The following is a 23,706-nucleotide window of genomic DNA, read 5'->3' as shown; positions in this document are numbered from 1 at the left end:
CACCACTCCCATTTATTCTCCCAATTTTTCTTCTACCTCTCTTATATCATTATTTTACTCTTTTTTTGAGCTCACCCATGAGTTTTATGAGCTTGAGACCATTTCCCATTGGGGGCAGAGTACATAGGTGTATTAACATATTTTTCCTCTTCTGAGTTTGTGTCTTGGTCTTCCCTGTCACCATAATAACTTTCTATGGTCAGATACTTGTTTTGTTGGGTTTTGTCCATCTTTTCTGGACTTTTTCTTTTCTTTGAAATTTGAGGACTACTCCCAGAGCAGAAGGGTCATTGTCTCAGACTTCCCTGACTTTCTACCTGATCCTGCACGGATGTTGCCCTGAGGGCCACAGGGGACCCTTATGTCTGGTTTTGTGCTAAGGGGGTGAAGTAGGGGGTGCCTGGTGCTGCTGGAGAACATAGTGGTTTGGCAGCTTACTTGATAAAGAACCAAGGTCCTAGTGGTAGTGTCTGGCATGCACTGTGCCCATTGGGGTGTTTCTATATTTCCCCAGGGCTACAAAGAATTTAATAGAAGTCAGGCCTCTGGAGGCTGCCTGTTTGCCCTGCACTGTTCTGAAGTACATTGGAGATCTGACCACCACTGGATGCCAGTTTCCCTAGGGCTATACTTAAGCTGGTAGTGGTGACTGAGTGCTGACCTGACTGTTTTTTTAGGCAACCAGAGAGTTGCCCTCTACCTATCTGCACAGGAATATTGCTGAAGCACCTGGTGGGGGCCAAATACTGTTCTGGCTCTATGCTTAGATGCTTGTAGGGTTGATATTTCCTTATTTGCCCATGGCTATGCTGAAACAAGTGGAAGTCTGGATGCTGGAGGATGCCTGTTTTCCTGGGGCTACAGTGAAGTATGTGGTGTTTCCAACAACTACCATCTGCTGCTTCCTCTGGTTATCCTGCGGTACATGCGGTATCGTAGTGTTGGCATCTATGAAAATTATGGAAAAAGTAAGGTGGTGTAATATAAATTAAGTTGGGTGTCTTTCATTAAGTCTTATCAGGTGCTAAGCCCCAGGCCCAAATCCCTATCTATTAGGTGCCAAGCCTGTGTGGGCATGAAAGAGAACAGAACTATTTGCTTGGGGCTCTCACTCTTGGTGGTGTGCTGATGTAGAGACTCTGGGCAGCTGTAGTTAATAGCCCTTCGGTTTGTAAACCCAGATGTATGGACTTTGTTAAACTCTAGTAAGTATGCATTGAGATTTGAATCAGACAAGGTCTGTCTGTTGATGTTTGTAATTTGTTTGTATTTGCTCTGAAGTTCATTGTGCTGGCTATTTCCTCTGAACCAAATGAATGATATTTGTATGCTGGATTAAAGTAAGATTGTTAAGCCCTTAATGTTGCTTTCCTTAGTAAAGCAGATCAAACAAATCTGGGCTTGCCGCATTCTGTGTGCTGGTTGTTGTTGGTTTTACAGATCCACAACAGCTGCTAGCTGAATTGTTGCAACAGGTGGTAATAATCATTACTTCACATGGGGATTCTTATGCCACTTAAATCACAGGTCTACTTGTTATCCCTTCAATGACCTAGGGTACTAGGTTCAAAAGGAAATTCTTTTCAAATCAATGGCTAAATCTGCCAGAGTACTGATAACAGTGAAAACCATTCAGGCAGAATTTAGTATAAAATATTCAGTGCCTAAGACTAATTAATGAAGTATTTTGTCCAATGAAAAGAGGGCATAAATACTACTACACACTCCATCCTAGAATACTAAGGGACAAATACACTATAATTTATCTTTGGGAAATCTGAGGTCTTACATAGAATCACAAGATCACACACCTTGAACTCAAAATTCAAACTCCTACTATTACAGATAAGGAAACTTAGTACTAAAAAGAATAATTTATTTGGTCAGAGTCACATAGGTAATAAGCATCAGACCTGGTGTTTGTACCAAAGTCTCCTGAGCCAAGAGCAAATGCTCTTTCCATGGTGCAAAGAAAGTAACATTTTCTATAAAAACTTACTTTGCAATAAGAAAGAACAGTTCCAGGGAAAAGAAGAGGTGATAGTCCTGGAATTCCAAGATCCTTAAAGACCTCGTGCATCCAATTCCCATATCTGTAAAGGAAAAAATAGAAATACATTAGAATCAAGGCAAAGACCAAAGACATAAATGGTATAGTCTACTTGTCAATAATCAGAAGGGGAAGAGATATAAAGGCAATTCTGAGGTGAATGGGTTGTCCACCATATGTTCTCTAATCATCCACAGTGAAATATTCCTGAAAGGAAGTCTCTATGGAAGCTTCACAATGTGACCAAACCCTAGATGCTGACCAAGGATGGAGACATGATCCCAAAGCAAATAAAAAACCTCAGGTAGTAGTTAAGTGCTAGCTTCCTAGCTACTGATAGGAAAACAAAATCTGTTCATCCTCTTTCCTTAATTGCATAATCATATGATTTAAGAGGTAAAGGGGACCTGAAAGGCCTTCTTTCCACATCAAATACATGAAAAAAAATCTTTTCTGCAGCAGGCCAAACAAGAATTCATCCAGCTTTTCTCTTATTAGTTGTTGAGTGATTTCCATCTTATCTGACCCTTCATGATTTTCTTGGCAAAGATACTGTAGTGGTTTGCTCTTTCCTTCTGCAGCTCATTTTACAGAGGAAAAATTCAGAGAAGCAGGATGAAGTGACTTGCCCAAGGTCACACAGCTACTAAGTGTTTAAAGCTAGATTTGAACTTAGATCCTCCTTACTCCAGGGCTGGCACTCTATCCACTGCATCACCTAGTCTTTCTCTGAAGACCTCCAAAGAAGGAGAATCCTCTACTTCCTGAGGCAACCTGACTTCAATTCTGGGTAGTTCTGATCCTTAAGAATTTTTTTCTACCATAAAGCCAACATCTACCATCCTGTTACTTCCATGGCTAGTCTTAATTCTGTTCTCTGCTGCCCTGCAAATCAATTCCAATCCCTCATCAGTGTTACACATTGAAACGTTTGAATACAGCTACCAGACTTGCTTAAACTGTCTCTGCCCCAAATAAAGCATCATCAATTTTTTCAGTTAATGTTAAGATGGCACAGAATAAAGCTCCCTGCCAATCTTGGTTGCTCTTTAAATATTTTCTTTTTTTAAGGTAATGTCTCAAAGATGGAGGCTGTGACTGGCACAGTATTTTGTATTGAATATTGCTACGTCAGAGGACAACGTAATTGACATATTCCACATGCAAGACATGATACCACTGTTCTTTTTTCTATTCAATTGTATTTTATTTTTGTTTTCAAATTCTCTCCTGTATCCTTTCCTTCCACTCTTATTGGGAAGGCAAAAAAAAAGCAAAACCAATTACAATTATGTATATTGGTGGTAACAATTTCCCACATTACTTCTATCCCACTTCCAAAAATTAAAAAGGAAGTTTTAAAGTGTGATTCGGGGGGTGGAGCCAAGATGGAGGCTGGAAAGCAGGGACTTGTGAGAGCTACCCCCAAGGTCCCTCCAAAAACCTATGAAAAATGGCTCTGAACAAATTCTAGAGCTGCAGAACCACAAAATAGCAGAGGGAAGCAGAGCTCCAGCCCAGGACAGCCTGGATGGTCACTGGGTAAAGTCTATCATGCACGGAGCTGGGAGCAGAGGGGAGCAGACCGGAAGCTGGGTGGAACGGGCCCTAGCACCCTGAATCTGTGAGCCATGGCAGTTATCAGACGTCTCCACCCACAAACACCAAAGACAACAAAGAAGGTTAGTGGAGAAAGCTGCAGGGACAGAGTGAAAGGAGTTCGAGGTTCATCCACTGCCCCAGCGGGTAATGGGGATGGTATAGCTACAGAACTACAGCTGCAGTTGCTTCTGGCCCCAGGCCCACCTGGTGGGAGTTATTAAGTGGTGGATCAGAATAGGACTGCAGAGCCTGCTTAAGATCTGAGTCCCTGGTGGGGTTGGTGGTTTTTGGGGGAGAAGAAGGGCTGGTGTGGCAGAGCTGGCTGTATAGAAATACCTCTGAAAAAAAACAGCCCAGCCCCTCAAGCTTGAAACAAAGTACTCTGTACTCTACAAGCAGTCATACCCCAATGAAAAACTCAAAGGTCAGGTAGTTGGCCAGGAACCTGGCCAGGCAGGGAAAATGGACTCAGATTCATTCTCAGACTTTGGAATCTTTTTTGGTGACAAAGAAGACCAAAACATATAGCCAGAAGAAGTCAACAAAGTCAAAGAGCCTATATCAAAATCTTCCAAGAAAAGCATGAACTGGTCTCAGGCCATGGTATAGCTCAAAAAGGATTGGAAAAGGTAGTTAGAGAAGTAGAGGAAAAATTAGGAAGAAAAATGAGAATGATGCGAGAAAACCAGGAAAAACAAGTCAGTGACTTGCTAAAGGAGACCCCCAAAATACTGAAGATAATAACACCTTAAAATAGACTAACCCAAATGGGAAAAGAGCTCCAAAAAGCCAATGAGGAGAAGAATGCTTTGAAAGGGAGAATTACCCAAATGGAAAAGGAGGTCCAAAATAGCACTGAAGAAACTACTAACTTCAAATTATATTTGAGCAAATGGAAGCTAGTGACATTATGAGAAATCAATATATTATAAAACAGAACTAAAGGAATGAAAAAGTGGAAGACAATTTGATATATCACATTGGAAAAAGCACTGACTGGAAAATAGATCCAAGATAGAAAATTTAAAAATTATTGGACTACCTGAAAGCCATGATCAAAAAAAGAGTCTAGATATCATTTTCCAAGAATTTATCAAGGAGAACTGCCCTGATATTCTAGAGCCAGAGGGTAAAATAGAAATTGAAATAATCCACCAATCACCTCCTCTAAAAGATCCCAAAAAGAAAAGCCCTAGGAATATTGTCACCAAACTCCAGAGCTCCCAGATCAAGGAGAAAATATTGCAAGCAGCCAGAAAGAAACAATTTGAGTATTGTGGAAAAACAATCGGAATAACACAAGATCTAGCAGCTTCTATATTAAGGGATCAAAGGGCTTGTAATATGTTATTTCAGAGGTCAATGGAGCTAGGATTAAAACCAAGAATCACCTACCCAGCAAAACTGAGTATCATGCTCCAAGGGAAAATATGGATTTTCAATAAAATAGAGGACTTTCAAGCTTTCTCAGTGAAAAGACCAGAGCTGAATAGAAAATTTGATTTTCAAACGCAAGAATCAAGAGAATCATGAAAAGGTAAATGAGAAGGAGAAATCACAAGGGACTTAGTAAAGTTGAACTGTTTTATTGACATTCCTACATGGAAAGATGATGTATGATTCATGAGACCTCACTATTAGGGTAGCTGAATGGAATAAACACACACACACACACACACACACACACACACACACACACGGAGAGATGGAGAGAGACAGAGAGAGAGAGAGAGAGAGAGAGAGAGAGAGAGCGAGCACAGGGTGAGTTGAATATGAAGGGATGATATCTAAAACAATAAAATTAAATTAAGGGATGAGAGAGGAATATATCGAGAGAGGGAGAAAGGGAGACATAGAATGGGGTAAATTATCTAACATGAAAGTGGCAAAAAAATTCAGTTCTGCAGAAAGGGAAGAGGGGGCGGGTGAGGGGGAATGAGTGAATCTTGCTCTCATCAGATTTGATCTGAGGAGGGAATAACATACACACTCAATTGGGTGTCCCCACAGGAAAGCAGGAGGAAGAAGATAAAAAGGGTGGATGATAGAAGGGAGGGAAGATAGGGGGAGGAGGTAACCAAAAACAAACACTTTTGAAAAGGGACAGGGTCAAGGGAGAAAATTGAATAAAGGGGGATAGGTTAGGAAGGGGCAAAACACAGTTAGTCTTTCATAACATGAGTATTGTGGAAGGGTTTTACATAATGATATGCATGTGGCCTATGTTGAATTGCTTGCCTTCTTAGGGAGGGTGGGTGGGGAGGGAAGAGGGGAGAGAACTTGGAACTCAAAGTTTTAAAAACAGATGTTCAAAAAAAATTTTTTGCAAGTAACTAGGAAATAAGATACACACAGGCAAAGGCACATAGAAATTTATCTTGCTCTAGAAGAAAGTAAGGGAAAGTGGGATGGGAGGGGAGTGGGGCGACTGGGGAATGGGGCAACCAGAATACATGCCATCTTGGAGTGGGTGGGAGGGTAGAAATGGGGAGAAAATATGTAATTCAAAGTCTTGTGAAAATCAATGCTTAAAAGTAAATATATTAAATAAATTAAATAAATATTTTTTTTTAAAAGTATGATTCAATTTGTACTCTGAGTACATCAGCTCTTTGCCTAAAGCTGGATGGCATATTTCATCATGAGTCCTTTGTATGTGATTGGTCATATTGCTTGTCAGAGTTCAATAGATGTTTAAGTAGAATATATTTACAATATTGAGATTGCCTAATTTGTTTTCCTGATTCTGCTCACCTAAATCTTTATCACTTCAAAGAAAGATTTTCAGCTTTTTTCTGAAAATATCTCCTTCACCTTTTCTTACAGCACAGTATTGTTTTTACCAAAGAGATGTACCAGAACTTGTTCTGCCATTCCCCAATTCATGTTTAACCCCTCAGTTTCCAATTATTTGCTATCACAAATAGAGCTTCTGTACATTTTCCTTATTCTTTAATTTCTTTAGATTATATATTGAAGAATTATAAACTTATGATCAGATGAATAATTTCTTGTTCATACTTCCAAATTGCTTTGTGGAATAGTTAGATGAAATCACTGCTCCACCAATGGAGTGCTAATGTACCTGTTTACCCACAGTCCCTCCAATGTTTGTAATTCCCACTTTTGTCAACACAGGTTGTCTGATGGGTGCACAATGGTACCCCAGAATTGTTTTAATTTACATTTCCCTAATTATTAGTGACAGAGCACTGTGTATATTATTTGTTATAGCAGGATTTATTTCTCTGAAAACTGCTTACTCACATCCGTTGACCATTTATCGATCTACAAATGGTACTGTTATTATAAATTTAGCTAAATTCCCCGCATGTCTTAGAAAAGAGATCTTTGTCAGAAAAATTTCCTGTAAATATTTTCCCAGTTTCTTTTTTCAAATTTTAGTTGCATTAGTTTTATTCATGAAAAGCTTTTCAAGTTTGTGTAACCAAAATTTTTTATTTTATTTTATGTGAACATTTCTATCTCTAATTTGGTCATGAACTCGCCCCTTATGCATACATCTGACAAGGAATTTGTCCATACTCTTCTAATTTGCTTGTGATATCATACTTTGTATCTTAATCATTTATTAATTTTGAGCTTATTCTGCTTTGTCCTTCAAGATATAGATATATACCTGTTTTATTTTTCTAGTCTACTTTTCCAGCAGTTTTTATTGGATACTCAGTTCTTGCCCCAAAATCTGGGATCTTCATTTTTATTAAAAAACGGTTACCACACTCATTTGTTTCTCTATACTTGATCTCTAAATTTTTCCACTAATAAAACTCTTTATCTGTTATCCAATACCAAGTTGTTGTTGTTTTTAAAATATGTTTTTATTGCAGTATAGTTTGAATTTTGGCTGAGCTCCTTTCTTACCCATTTTTTTTCATTGATTCCCTGGATATTCATGACTTCTTCTTCCTTATCCCACCAGTTCCACTCCCTATATTTGACCCTACCATTCTCATCCTTCTGTTCTAGGTACCTTCTCTGTCACTTCCAATCACCCCAGTTTTCAACTTCTTTTTTTTGTATCTTCACCAATTAGATTGTGAGCTCTTTAAAGGAAAAGACTATCTTTTTTTTAAAATTTCTATCTACAGCACTTAACTTAATTCTTAACACATAGTATGTTTTGTCAGCCTTCAGAGTTTGGTATAAAAAATATAAACAGGATTTAGGTTGTATCCATGTTGTATTTCTCTTTTAAAAAAATAATTTATTTAATATACTTAGTTTTCAGCTTTGACTTTCACAAGAGTTTGAATTGCAAATTTTCTCCCCATTTCTACCCTCCCACCCACTCCCAGATACCATATATTCTGGTTGCCCTGTTCCCCAGTCAGCCCCCCCTTCTCTCACCCCACTCCCCTCCCATCCCCCTTTCCCTTCTTCTCTTTCAGGGCAAGATAAAATTCTATGCCCCATTGCCTATGTATCTTATTTCGAAGTTGCATGCAAAAACACTTTTTTTGTTTCTTTTTGAACGTCTGTTTTTAAAACTTGGAGTTCCAAATTCTCTCCCCTCTTCACACCCCACCTACCCTCCCTAAGAAGGCAAGCAATTCAACATAGGCTACATGCTTATCATTATGTAAAACCCTTCCACAATACTCATGTTATGAAAGACTATTTTTTGCTCCTTCCTAACTTATCCCACTTTATTGAATTTCCTCCCTTGACCCTGTCCCTTTTCGAAAGTGTTTCTTTTTGATTACCTTCTCCCCCTGTCTGCCCTCCCTTCTATCATCCCCCCTTTTTTATCTTCTTCCTCCTTCTTTCCTGTGGGGTAAGATACCCAACCGAGTGTGTATGGTATTCTCTCCTCAGGTTAAATCAGATGAGAGCAAGATTCACTCATTCCCCTCACCTGACCCCTCTTCCCTTCCTAAAGAACAGTTTTTTCTTGCCACTTTTATGCAAGATAATTTATCCCATTCTATCTCTCCCTTTCTCCTTCTCTACACATATTCCTCTCTCATCCCCGAATTTGATTTTATTTTTTTTAGATATCATCCCTTCATATTCAACTCACCCTGTGCCTGTCTATATATATATATATATATATATATATATAAACATATAAAACAATGAAGCAATGTCATTGCTTAACATATATGCAACAAGTGGTAAGGCATACAAATTCTTAGAAAAGAGGTTAAGGGAGTTACAGGAAGAAATAGACAGAAAAATGAGAATATTGGGAGACCTCAATGTCCCCCATTCAGAACTTGATAAATCTAACCTCAAAATAAATAAGAAAAAAGTGAAGGAGGTAAACAGAATTTTAGAAAAGGCACATATGATAGACCTCTGGAGAAAACTGAATGGAGATAAAAGGGAATATACTTTCTTCTCAAAAGTACATGGCACATACTCAAAAATTGACCATGTACTAGGGCATAAAAACCTCATAATCCAGTGCAGAAAAGCAGAAGTAGTCGAAGCATCCTTTTCAGATCATGATGCAATAAGAATCATTTTTAATAAAGAGCCATGGAAAAATAAGCTAAAAACTAATTGGAAACTAAATAATTTAATTCTAAAGAATGAGTGGGCCAAAGGACAAATCAGAGAAACAATTAGTAATTTCATTCAAGAGAATGACAGTAATGAAACAACATACCAAAACTTACGGGATGCAGCAAAAGCAGTTCTTCGGGGAAGTTTTATATCCCTAAATGCCTACATGAATAAAATAGGGAAAGAGGACATCAATGATCTGGGCATACAGCTGAAAAAGCTAGAAAAAGAGCAAATTGAAAACCCCCAATTACATACCAAATTAGAAATAATGAAAATCAAAGGAGAAATGAATAAAATTGAAACCAAGAAAACTATTGAATTAATAAATAAAACAAAGAGCTGGTTTTATGAAAAAACCAATAAAATTGACAAACCTTTGGCCAATTTGATTAAAAAAAAGAAAGAAAAAAATCAAATTACCAGTATCAAAAATGAAAAGGGTGAGTTCAACTCTAATGAAGAGGAAATCAAAACAATTATTAGGAATTATTTTGCCCAACTGTATGCCCATAAATTTGACAACCTTAGAGATATGGACGAATATCTACAAAAACATAAACTGCCCAGACTAACAGAGAAGGAAGTGAAATTTCTTTATAACCCCATATCAGAAAAAGAAATTGAGCATTCCATCAATGAACTCCCTAGGAAAAAATCTCCAGGGCCAGATGGTTTTACATGTGAATTCTATCAAACATTTAAAGAACAACTAATTCCAATACTTTGTAGACTATTTGGGAAAATAGGTGAAGAAGGAGTCCTACCAAATTCTTTTTATGACACAAATATGGTACTAATACGCAAACCAGGTAGAGTCAAAACAGAGAAAGAAAATTATAGACCAATTTCTCTAATGAATATTGATGCAAAAATTTTAAATAAAATATTAGCAAAAAGATTGCAGCAACTCATTACGAAAATAATACACTATGACCAGGTAGGGTTTATTCCAGGAATGCAAGGCTGGTTCAATATTAGGAAAACTATTAGCATAATTGACCATATCAACAACAAAACTAGCAGAAACCATATGATCATCTCAATAGATGCAGAAAAAGCCTTTGACAAAGTACAACACCCATTCCTATTAAAAACACTAGAAAGCATAGGAATAAGTGGAACCTTCCTCAAAATTATAAATAGCATCTACCTAAAACCATCGACAAGCATTATTTGTAATGGGGATAAACTAGATGCACTCCCAATAAGATCAGGGGTGAAACAAGGATGTCCATTATCACCCCTATTATTCAATTTGGTACTAGAAACTTTAGCTGTAGCAATAAGAGGAGAAAAAGAAATTGAAGGAATTAGAATAGGAAAAGAAGAAACTCAATTATCACTTTTTGCAGATGATATGATGATTTATCTAGAGAATCAAGTAAAAAACTACTTGAAATAATAAACAACTTTAGCAAAGTTGCAGGATATAAAATAAACCCACATAAATCCTCAGCATTCCTATACATTACTGACAAAGCCCAACAGCAAGAGATAGAAAGAGAAATTCCATTCAAAGTTACTGATGGCACTATAAAATATTTCGGAGTCTATTTGCCAAGACAAACCCAGGGCCTACATGAACATAACTATGAAACACTTTTCACGCGAATAAAATCAGATCTAAATAAATGGAGAAATATCACTTGCTCATGGTTAGACCGAGCTAATATAATAAAAATGACAATTTTACCTAAATTATTCTATCTATACAGTGCCATACCAATCGAACTACCAAAAAATTATTTTACTGAGCTGGACAAAATAATAACAAAATTCATTTGGAAAAACAAGAGGTCTAGAGTATCTAGGGTATTAATGAAAAGACATGCTAGAGAAGGTGGCTTAGCCACACCAGATATTAAACTGTACTACAGAGCAGCAGTCATCAAAACTGCCTGGTACTGGTTAAGAAACAGGGGTGTGCATCAGTGGAATAGGATAGGTACACAAGTAGGAGAAATCAACAAGTTTAGCAATCTACTCTTTGATAAACCCAAAGAGGCCAGCTTCTGGGCTAATAATTCACTATTTCACAAAAACTGTTGGGAAAATTGGAAAATGGTAGGGCAAAAACTGGGCATAGACCAATATCTTACACCATATACCAAAATAAAGTCAAAATGGGTTCATGATTTAGGAGTAAAAGTTGATACTCTAAGTAATTTGGGAAAGCAAGGAATAGTTTACTTATCAGATTTATGGAAAAGTAAAGAATTCATGACCCAACAAGAGATAGAGAGCATTACAAAATGCAAAATGGATAATTTTGATTATGTCAAATTGAAATGTTTTTGTACAAAAAAAGCCAATGCAACAAGAATTAGGAGGGAAGCAGAAAATTGGGAGAAAATCTTTGCAACTAGTATCTCTGATAAAGGCCTCATTTCTAAAATATACAGGGAGCTAAGCCAAATATATAGGAATACAAGCCATTCCCCAATTGAGAAATGGTCAAAGGATATGAACAGGCAGTTTTCAGAGGAAGAAATTAAAGCTATCTACAGGCATATGGAAAAATGCTCTGGATCGCTGCTGATTAGAGAAATGCAAATCAAGACAACTCTTAGATACCACATCTCTCCTGTCAGATTGGCTAAAATAACAAATCAGGAGAATGATAAATGCTGGAAAGGATGTGGGGAAATTGGAACATTGTTGCATTGCTGGTGGAGTTGCGAGCTGATCCAGCCATTTTGGAGGGCGGTGTGGAACTATGCCCAAAGGCCTATAGAAATGTTCATACCCGGGGGCGGAGCCAAGATGGCGGCTGCTAAGCACGGACTAGAGTGAGCTCCGTACCCGAGTCCCTCCAAAAACCTATAAAAATGGCTCTGAACCAATTCTGGAATGGCAGAACCCACAGAACAGCAGAGGGAAGCAGGGCTCCAGCCCAGGACAGCCCGGATAGTCTCTGGGTGAGCTCTATTCCACACGGAGCTGGCAGCTGGGAGCTGGGAGCTGGGAACGGAGTGGAGCAGAGCCCAGCCTGAGCGACGTGGACGATCCAGTCCAGAAGCCGGGCGGAGGGGGCCCTAGCGCCCTGAATACGTGAGCAGTTACCAGACCCCTCGACCCACAAACACCAAAGACTGCGGAGAAGGTTAGTGGGAAAAGCTGCCGGAGTGGAAGGAGTTCGCGGTTTGGCTTCCAGCCCCGGGGGCAGTGGAGGTGGGGCAGCTACAGCTGTTGTTACTTCCGGCTCCAGGCCCACCTGGTGGGGGGAATTAAGTGGCGGATCACAGCAGGGGTGCACAGCCTGCCGAAGATCTGAGCCCAGTCTGGACTGGGGGTCCTTGGGGAAGGAGCAGTGCGGCTCTGACAGAGCTGGCACCTCCCCCCCAAACGTAGAACATAGAACTCTGTAATCTACAAGCAGTCATACCCCACTGAAAAACTCAAAGGTCAAGTTAGTTGGTTGGGAATATGGCCAGGACGCGAAAACGCGCCCAGATTCAGTCTCAGACTTTGGATTCTTTCTTTGGTGACAAAGAAGATCAAAACATACAGCCTAAAGAAGACAGCAAAGTCATAGAGCCTACAACAAAAGCCTCCAAGAAAAACATGAACTGGCCCCAGACCATAGAAGAACTCAAAAAGGATTTGGAAAAGCAAGTTAGAGAAGTAGAGGAAAAATTGGGAAGAGAAATAAGAAGGATGCGAGAAAACCATGAAAAACAAGTCAATGACTTGCTAAAGGAGACCCAAAAAAATACTGAAAAATACACTGAAGAAAACAACACCTTACAAAATAGACTAACTCAAATGGCAAAAGAGCTCCAAAAAGCCAATGAGGAGAAGAATTCCTTGAAAGGCAGAATTAGCCAAATGGAAAAGGAGGTCCAAAAGACCACTGAAGAAAATACTACTTTAAAAATTAGATTGGAGCAAGTGGAAGCTAGTGACTTTATGAGAAATCAGGATATTATAAAACAGAACCAGAGGAATGAAAAAATGGAAGACAATGTGAAATATCTCCTTGGAAAAACCACTGACCTGGAAAATAGATCCAGGAGAGATAATTTAAAAATTATTGGACTACTGTATTGGCAACCAAAAATGGGCTCCTTAGCACTTAGTCAACAAGTGCCCTTGACTAATTTGGCTTTTTCCCCTGAACTGAATGCTGTTTGTATGTTGGACTGGAGTAAGCTTGTCGGCCCCTTCACCTTGCTTCCCTTGCTTAAGCTGATGGAAAGAACCTGTGCTTTCCCGGTCAACCCCTTCACCTTGCTTAAGCAGATTGAAAGAACCTGTGCTTTCCCTGGCGTACCTTACACCCCCGCAGAAGTTGGATGGTTAAAAGCAGCTCCCGTTGGAGCCAGAGGCTGCTATAGCCACAGCTACAGCCACAGCCACAGCTGAAGCAGGAGCTGCCAGTAGCAGAGCTGACCTACGGGAGGAAGCTGAACAAAGACTTCAGGCCAGTGGGTAATCTTTTTACCATAGAGGGGGAAGCATGATTTTGCTTTATGCAATCATGCTTCTCTGTAGCCTCCTGGTTACTCTTTCAAGACGTACTTATTGGGCCTGGAAGCTTTTGATCAATATATCAAAATGGGGTTGCTGGTTCATGGGTTGGTTACTGTGGAGCCTAAATATATGTTTTGATTCTTCTGCCTTCTACTTTGAGAGTTTCTTATATCCGGCGGTTCCGAACCTTTCAGACATGTTTATGATCCTCTTTGAGATTATAAACTCTGCCCTCCTACTACATTTGGCGACGAGGATGGGATCGCTAGGTATAAGATCTCTATTTAGAAGCAGAACAATTCCAGAGGAAGAGATGAATATCCCAGGATGGGAGGATCCATTTTATTCCTCCCTAGCAAAAGAATTGGCTAAAAAAGCTGGACCCTGTGAAAACTGGGAACCAAGGCTACGGAGAGGAGATCCTAGGGATTTAGAAAAGTGTTTACAAGAAGTTGGGATTCAGTCAGGGGCATCACTATCTAGGCAAAGCTGGATAGTGTTATCAGCCTACCGGCTAGTATACGAAAGATTGAGATTAAGTGAAAGACATGGGGGCACTCCTACCCCACAGCAAGAAGGGGAATCTCAGATAGCAGGAGACCAAACTGACTCAAATGAGAACTTTTCTATTAATGTTGCTAAGAGCAACAGGAGACCAAAAAAGCCCAGAGTGCATTTCAACCCAGCCCAGAAAGAGCCTGACTGCCTGCTTCGTCCTAGCCATGGTGGCAGAGGAAGTGAGTGGGGGGAAAATGAGACAATGTTAGGGGCTGAGGCACAAAACACTACTGGGGTTCAGGATGTGCCTCACACAGAGAACAGGAGATGGTTAAATGATCAGACAAGGGCTCGACCCATACAAAGGAGGAAGACAGAAACCCGAGGTGAAGATTCATTTACAAGGGAAATTCAGGAAGATTTCTCACCGCAAGAGGTCACAGATATTTTGAGTAGATTCAGCCAAAGAATAGGAGAACCATTGATATCTTGGATGGTAAGACTCAGTGATCAAGGTGCCAGTGGAATATCAGTAGATAGGACAGACTGTATGAGATTCATAGGTATCAGCCATGATCCTCTAGTTCAACAAGCTTTTAGGGAACATCATCAGCAAGGAGATGGTGATAGCAGGACTACTCTGTTGGCATTAGCCGCTGTGGGATGCAATAAGAGATATGCTACTGATTCTATGTGGCCCACTGAGCACAGATCCTGGTTTTCACTTAGAGATTGTATCATGAGACTAAAGGAGGAGGTAATGAAGACTGCCATTATGATAGGAACTGCAGACAAATATTACAATGATCCAATGGGACTGCCTCATAGGAATTTAATAATTAGGACAGCTCCCCCTGCTTATAAACAACTAATTTTGAATTTATTACTTGGAGAAGTAGGGAGCCATCTTACAACAGTGATAAATAAGATTTTACAGTTACATGACTTAGGTGACTGGGGAAGGGATAGATCTCCTCGAGAGAGAAGGGTGAATAACCAGCAAACTTGGCGCCAAAGGAGAGTAACAAGGAAAGAAATGTTTACTGCTTTATTGAGAGCAGGGGTAGGTTTTGAAATGATAGATGGAATTCCAACCAATGAATTATATAGAATGTATAGAGATAAAGGCCTTGATAACAGGAGAGATAGGGAAATAAGAACTGCTCCTGCAAATACTACAGATGTTGAACCTTCAAACCCAAGTGAATCACATGAAAGGGAATACTAGGGAACAGGCCGAGCCCCAGTCCAAATTAAGGAAATACACAGGCTGGATTGCAGACCTCACATTAACTTGACCATATATTGGAAAAATGGGTCAAGTACGGTAACTGAGGCATTAATAGATACTGGGGCCGAGGCCACCCTTATTTATGGAAATCCAGACAAGTTCAGCCATGGAACTCCTATTACCATTACAGGACTAGGAGGGACTGAAATATCAGCCAGGCAAGTTAAATTAATGATGAAAATTGGACAGTTGCCCAAGAAAGAATATAGTGTGGTTATTGTGCCTATTCCCGAATACATCATTGGAATAGACATATTGAAGGGTATGACCTTAAATTTACCCGAAGGGAAATACCAATTTGCTGTGAGGAAAATGGGCATTAATGCAGTCTTAGTGGGGAAAATCAAGATGGATCCAATCACTTTGCCCGAACCTTCTAAAATAATTACTTTGAGGCAATATCGTGTGCCAGGTGGGCAAGCTGAAATTGCCAACACTATAAGAGAATGTGTTGAGGCAGGAGTGTTAGTCCCTACAACTACTCAATGGAACAACCCTGTCTGGTCAGTCCGTAAGTCAGATGGGACATGGAGGATGACAGTAGATTATAGACAGCTGAACAAAGTGACTCCTCCCTTGTATGCTGCTGTCCCAGACACGGTTACTTTAATAGAGAGAATACAAAAACGTGAAGGGACTTGGTATGCAGTTATTGATTTGGCCAATGCCTTCTTTACGATCCCAATAGACCCCAAGCAATGGAATCAGTTTGCTTTTACTTGGCAAGGCCGACAGTATACATTTACACGCCTGCCGCAAGGATATATTCATAGCCCAACTATTTGCCACAGGATTGTAGCTGAACATTTGGATGAATTAAAGTTACCTGGTGTACAGCTTACACATTACATAGATGACATCATGATACAGGGAAAGAATATAAAGGAGGTGGAGGAGAGTTTAGCATTATTAATTGACCATATGAAAAGCAAAGGATGGGAAATCAACCCTGCAAAGGTTCAAGGGCCAGCTCAAACTGTAAAATTCTTGGGGATACAGTGGAATAGAGGACTGCGAGAAATTCTCCCACAAGCTCGACAAAAAATCCAGGATTTTCCCACCCCTACCAATAAGAAAGAGGCCCAAAAGTTCATAGGGCTGTTTGGTTATTGGAGACACCACATCCCACATTTGGGACAGATTTTAAAACCCTTGTATAAAGTCACCAGAAAGAAATATGAATTTGACTGGGGACTTGAACAAAGTAGAGCTTTTGAGGAAGCAAAGGCTGCTATCCAATTAGCTCTAGACTTATGGCCTATGCAAAATGGGCCAGTGGAGTTACAAGTGACTGTACAAGATGACTATGCAAATTGGAGTCTGTGGCAAAAACAACAAAGCCGAAGTGTACCTTTAGGCTTTTGGTCAAGGAAACTGCCCTCATCTGGAGTGCAATATACACCTTTTGAGAAGCAGCTGTTAGCTGCATATTGGGCTTTAGTAGAAACTGAGCAACTAACTCTGGGTCATGAAGTGGTATTAAGGCCTGGAATTCCAATTATGACTTGGGTAATGAGTACCCCAGCTTCTCACAGAATTGGACATGCACAAGAGGCAAGCATAATCAAATGGAAGTGGTATATTCAGAATAGGTCCAGAGCAGGCAAAAATGGAGTTTCTGCTCTACATGAATCTGTGGCGAACATTGATACTGAGAGCAATGAAAAGCCCCTTGAATCTAAGCAACAGATTGTACCATCCTTAGTGAAATGGAATAATGGATATGACGGACTAAATGAAGAACAGAAGAAACATGCTTGGTTTACTGATGGGACAGCAAAATATTTAGGACAGAAGAGACATTGGAAAGCAGTAGCCTATAACCCCTGTACAAGGAGAACTCTGGAAAGTTCTGGGATAGGTGGAAGTAGCCAATATACTGAACTGATGGCAGTGCATCAGGCCATCAGAGCAGAGAAAGGAGGACAGTGTCATATATTTACTGACTCGTGGGCGGTAGCTAATGGATTAGCTACGTGGATGCCTATATGGAGGAATCAGAATTGGGAGATTCATGGCAAACAAGTTTGGGGTAAAGAGTTATGGGAAAATATATGGGACATGTCTTTGGTTACAGATCTGTCAGTTTTTCATGTTGATGCTCATGCAACCCTGACCACACCAGAACGTGAGTACAATGCACATGCGGATCGACTAGCAAAGATTGCTACTGAATGTATTGTCCCTACTCCGACTCCAACTGATGACCCAGCCTTAGCAAGATGGGTCCACCAGACTGCTGGCCATTTAGGGGTCCAGGCCACCCATCGATGGGCACAGGATCGAGGTATCAGTATTTCTCATGCGTTGTTAAAACAAATAACAGAGGAGTGTTGTATATGCCAATTAGAAAAAGAACGAACTCTTCCTAGGATAGTTACTGGAGAAATAGCAAGGGGAAAAGTTCCAGCCCAAATTTGGCAGATAGATTATATTGGCCCACTACCCCAGGATAAAGGATGTAAATATGTATGTACGTGTGTTGACACCTATTCAGGTGTACTAGTGGCTTGTCCTTATAAAGACGCAACTCAGAAAAACACCTGTAAAACTCTAGATATTGTAAGTTTATATTATGGAACCCCAATGCAGATTCAAAGTGACAATGGGTCACATTTCAAGGGCAAAGAAGTGAAAAGATATTGTGTGTTGAATAATATAGAATGGATATATCATATTCCATATTACCCACAAGCATCTGGGCTAATTGAAAGAATGAATGGATTGTTGAAAGAACAGCTGAGAAAATTAAGCTCAAATAATTCATATCGACATTGGAAGGATAATTTGTCCATTGCCTTACGTAATTTGAATAACAGGCCCTTAGGGGGGAGTACACCTCTAGCCAGAATGATGACCCCAAATCTGCAGATCAGAGAACAGCAAACATGTGAGATCCAAAACATTGAATTTTGGACTGTGAGGGAAGATGTCCCACTACCAAGTCCAGGAACACCTGGTTCAGCAGGATATGATTTACATTGTATAGAGAATTTTAGGTTAAATAGGAAAGAGATAAGAAAAACCCCTACTGGAGTATGTATGAGAATCCCCAAGAATCATCTTGGATGGATATTACCTAAACCAGGATTAGCGGCTCAAGGAATATATGTATTGGCTGGAGTGATAGATTCTAATTATCAAAAAGAAATTGTTGTGACACTCCAGAATATGGGTAAAAAACCTGTACAATTTTGTAGAAATGATAGGATGGTTCAAGTGATTACTATCCCCTGTGAAAAAATACCCTTTGTGAAAACTGACCCTCCTCCCAAAATAACTACTAGAGGGGCAAAAGGGTCTTGCTCCATTGATAGAATAAAGTCAGGAGCTAAGGTATGGGTAAAACGGAAGCCAGATGATATTCCAAAGGCTGCAGAAGTTATAGCCCATGGGAAGGACAACACTGTAACAGTTGTCTATTCAGGGGAACATAATTACCAAATCGTACCCCTGAACCATATATTTTACCGTGAATAGGTTATAATAATAGATTCACAGACTCCACAGGTATGGCTGATGCTGGTAAATGCCATTAGCCACTCAGAGGAAAGGTAACCTTGTGTGATTAACGGATGAAAACTTGTACATTTGGGGAAAGGCTGGGAGGACAATCCTAGTCTCTATCTAGGATGGGATCCTCTTAGTTTAATTTTCCCATTGTGTTTCCTTGTACATCTGGGGAAAGGCCGAGAGGACAATCTTAGTCTCTATCTAGGGTGGGATCCTCTTGGCTTCCTCATTATGTTCCTTTTGAAAAGAAACATTTCCCACCTGAGTTTGGCTCTGATGTTGGATCTTTGCATAACTGAAATCTCAACCAAACTTGAGATGATTTTATTTGAAGAATAATAGTCCATACTTGTCTACTCTTTTTGTCCTTTGTTTTGGCTAACCTTGTTGCTAGTTTTGTTTCCTTTAGGCTTAAGCACCCTGCACTTTCTGGTGACTGCCTAAGCACATAGCATTCTTGGAATTCCTGCCAGCTCGTTAAAGAACTGACCTCTGGAATGGGACTTTTTGGGGGCAGGGCCATCTCTACAACCAATTTCAGCAAGAAGAAGCTATGGAAAATGAGACCTTCACCCCTTACCCCAAGATTTTGAGCCCCAATCATTCAAGGGGGGTGGGAATGATGATAGTGTTCTATGTTTACTTATTTTGTGTTGTCTTTGCTATGTTGTTTTATTATTATGATATTATTGATCCTATGTAATGGATACAAGGATTTAGGGGTGGACATTTGAATTATTAATAATTATTTTTGGGATGATTGATTGAAGAGATTATCTTGCTGGGACCTAGGGGTGGATCACATTTGAATCATAAACCAATATTTAGGAATGTCACCAAATGATATGTTTTGCTTTATAATGAATGATATGTTTTAGTTTCCTTTGTAATTGGATCACGATGTATGTTCTAGGATACATGGCTGATTAGATTATGTATCCTATAACAAGGGGTGGAGTGTATTGGCAACCAAAAATGGGCTCCTTAGCACTTAGTCAACAAGTGCCCTTGACTAGTTTGGCTTTTTCCCCTGAACTGAATGCTGTTTGTATGTTGGACTGGAGTAAGCTTGTCGGCCCCTTCACCTTGCTTCCCTTGCTTAAGCTGATGGAAAGAACCTGTGCTTTCCCGGTCAACCCCTTCACCTTGCTTAAGCAGATTGAAAGAACCTGTGCTTTCCCTGGCGTACCTTACACCCCCGCAGAAGTTGGATGGTTAAAAGCAGCTCCCGTTAGAGCCAGAGGCTGCCACAGCTACAGCCACAGCTATAGCCACAGCTACAGCCACAGCCACAGCTGAAGCAGGAGCTGCCAGTAGCAGAGCTGACCTACGGGAGGAAGCTGAACAAAGACTTCAGGCCAGTGGGTAATCTTTTTACCATAGAGGGGGAAGCATGATTTTGCTTTATGCAATCATGCTTCTCTGTAGCCTCCTGGTTACTCTTTCAAGACGTACTTATTGGGCCTGGAAGCTTTTGATCAATATATCAAAATGGGGTTGCTGGTTCATGGGTTGGTTACTGTGGAGCCTAAATATATGTTTTGATTCTTCTGCCTTCTACTTTGAGAGTTTCTTATATCCGGCGGTTCCGAACCTTTCAGACATGTTTATGATCCTCTTTGAGATTATAAACTCTGCCCTCCTACTACAACTACCTGAAAGCCATGATCAAAAAAAGAGCCTAGATACCATCTTTCAGGAAATTATCAAGGAGAACTGCCCTGATATTCTAGAGCCACAGGGCAAAATAGAAATTGAAAGAATCCATCGATCGCCTCCGCAAATAGATCCCAAAAAGAAATCTCCTAGGAATATTGTTGCCAAATTCCAGAGCACCCAAATCAAGGAGAAAATACTGCAAGCAGCCAGAAAGAAACAATTTGAATATTGTGGAAACCCAATCAGAATAACCCAAGATCTGGCAGCTTCTACATTAAGAGATGGAAGGGCTTGGAATGCGATATTCCGGAGGTCAATGGAGCTAGGATTAAAACCTAGAATCACCTACCCAGCAAAAGTAAGTATCATGTTCCAAGGCAAAATATGGACTTTCAATAAAATGGAGGACTTTCAAGCTTTCTCAGTGAAAAGACCAGAACTGAATAGAAAATTTGACTTCCAAACACAAGAATCAAGAGAAGCATGAAAAGGTAATCAAGAAACGGAAATTGCAAGGGACTTACTAAAGTTGAACTGTTTTGTTTACATTCCTACATGGAAAGATGATGAGTATGATTCATGAGACCTCAGTATTAGGGTAGTTGAAGGGAATATGCATATATATATATGCATATATATATGTTTATGTATATATATAAGTGAATGTGTATGTATGCATGTATCTATGTGTATATGTATGTATGTGTATGTATGTGTATATATATATATATATATGTAAAAGAGAGAGAGCAGGCACAGGGTGAGTTGAGGATGAAGGGAAGATAGCTAAAAGAAATAAAATGAAATTAAGGGATGAGAGAGTAACTTACTGAGAGAGGGAGATAGGGAGAGATAGAATGGGGTGGATTATCTCACATAAAGGTGGCAAGAGGAAGCAGTTCTAGGAGAGGAGGGGAGTGGGCAGGTGAGGGGGGAATGAGTGAACCTTGCTCTCATCAGATTTGGCCTGAGGGGGAATACCATACATACTCAGTTGGGTATCTTACCCCACAGGAAAGAAGAGGGAGGAAGATAAAAAAAAAAAATAAAAGGGAGGGGGATGATGGAGTGGAGGGCAGATGGGGGTGGAGGTAATCAAAACAAACACTTTGGAAAGGGGACAGGGTCAAGGAAGAAAATTCAATAAAGCGGGATGGGTTGGGAAGGAGCAAAATGTAGTTAGCCTTTCACAACATGAATATTGTGGAAGGGTTATACATAATAATATATATGTGGCCTAGGTTGAATTGCTCAACTTCTTAGGGAGGGTGGGTGGGAAGGGAAGAGGGAAGGGAATTTGGAACTCAAAGTTTTAAAATCAGATGTTCAAAAACAAAAAAACTTTTTGTATGCAACTAAAAAATAAGATACACAGGCAATGGGGCGTAGAAATTTATCTTGCCCTACAAGAAAGGAAGGGAAAAGGGGATGAGAGGGGAGGGGTGTGATAGAGGGGAGGGCTGACTGGGGAACAGGGCAACCAGAATATACGCCATCTTGGAGTGGGGGTGGAGGGCAGAAATGGGGAGAAAATTTGTAATCCAAACTGTTGTGAAAATCAATGCTGAAAACCAAATATGTTAAACAAATAAATTGCATTAAAAAAAAAAATGTTCATACCCTTTGACCCAGTAATACCACTTCTAGGGTTGTATCCCAAAGAAATCACACAAGCGGGAAAAGGACCCATATGTACAAGAATATTTATAGCAGCTCTCTTTGTGGTAGCCAAGAATTGGAAAGCAAAGGGATGCCCATCAATTGGGGAATGGCTGAACAAGCTGTGGTATATGAAGGTGATGGAATACTATTGTGCCATAAGAAATGGGGATGATGCAGACTTCATAACAACCTGGAAAAACCTACACGACATAATGCTGAGTGAGCGGAGCAGAGCCAGGAGAACGTTGTGCACAGCCACAGATATGTGGATTCCGTGAGGACCAACCCTGACATACTGCGCTTCTCTCAGCAACCTAAAGGGGCAAGGACAACTCCAGGGGACTCACGATGGAGAATGCTATCTTCATTCTGAGAAAGAACTGCGTAGTTTGAATACAGACTGAGGCACACTACATGCTTGCCTTTTTTTGCTTCTCTTTTGTTTTTGTTTTTGGGTTGGTTTTTTTTTTTGGTTCTGTTTCTTCTTTCTCATGATTCATTCCTTTGGTCAAAATTCTTCTCCACAACTTGACTAGTGCATAAATTAATTGAATGCGAAGTTATACATGACAGTTATATGAGATTCCATGCCGTCTTGGGGAGGGAGGGGGGAGGGAGGGGAGAAAATCTGGAACTCAAAACTATGTAGAACCGTGTGTGGTAAACGAACATAAATAAATAAATTTAAAACAAAAAGAAAACCTATAAAATAAGTAATTAAGAGTCAAAGTTTAGAGAATTTAATGATGGAAGGGATCTCAATTTGCATAAAGCTTAAACCTTCATTTTTCAACTTGGAAAATATAACAAACACCAGTATTCAAAACACACTTCTAACACTTCTTAGCAACAGGGCTAATACAAGTCACTTTCTGTATATAAGCTTCAATTCCTTCATCTATAAAATAGAGACTAGAATGCCTGAAGTGCTATATCCAAGCTACAGAAATAGCTACAGCAGGCATTATGCAGGGTTGTTGTGGAAATTTAAGTTATGGACCCAGAGTCATCAATGAAAGCAAGACACAAAAGCAGGATTCGAAGCCTGTTTTTTGTCTGCCAAATAAATTCTACAAACTGTCTCAATTGATCATGTTGAAATAAGTGTTTACCTTTCTGGGCGGAACTCCTCTGGCTCTGGCCAATACTCGGGGTCACGATGAAGGACAAAGGATGGGGTCATCACCACTGTGACTTTAGGAATCTTCAGTCCATTGATCACAACAGTTTTCTTAGCAACCCTTTCAATCCTGAGAGCTATGGGAAACAGCCTGAGATTTTCATGTATCACCATGTCTAGATACTCCATCTGCCCAATGGCATCATATGTGACTGTTTTCTGGGAAGAGAACATGCAGTTCTAAGTACTAAGTTCTAAGGACAAAGATGACATATCACATCTACCTTTACTCTCTTAGTCTCA

General features: G+C 39.9%; 1 pseudogene; it reads right to left on the bottom strand.

The window, feature by feature from the left end:
• Positions 1 to 790: 790 nt before the first annotated feature.
• The window catches only part of LOC118841268, a 49,120-nt pseudogene continuing 26,204 nt past the window's right edge, over positions 791 to 23,706 (bottom strand).

The sequence above is a fragment of the Trichosurus vulpecula genome, chromosome 1 (assembly GCF_011100635.1).
Source record: "Trichosurus vulpecula isolate mTriVul1 chromosome 1, mTriVul1.pri, whole genome shotgun sequence".
Lineage (NCBI taxonomy): Eukaryota > Metazoa > Chordata > Mammalia > Diprotodontia > Phalangeridae > Trichosurus > Trichosurus vulpecula.
Note: the sequence above shows the minus strand (reverse complement) of the source record. Positions and strands in the feature narration are given on the sequence as shown.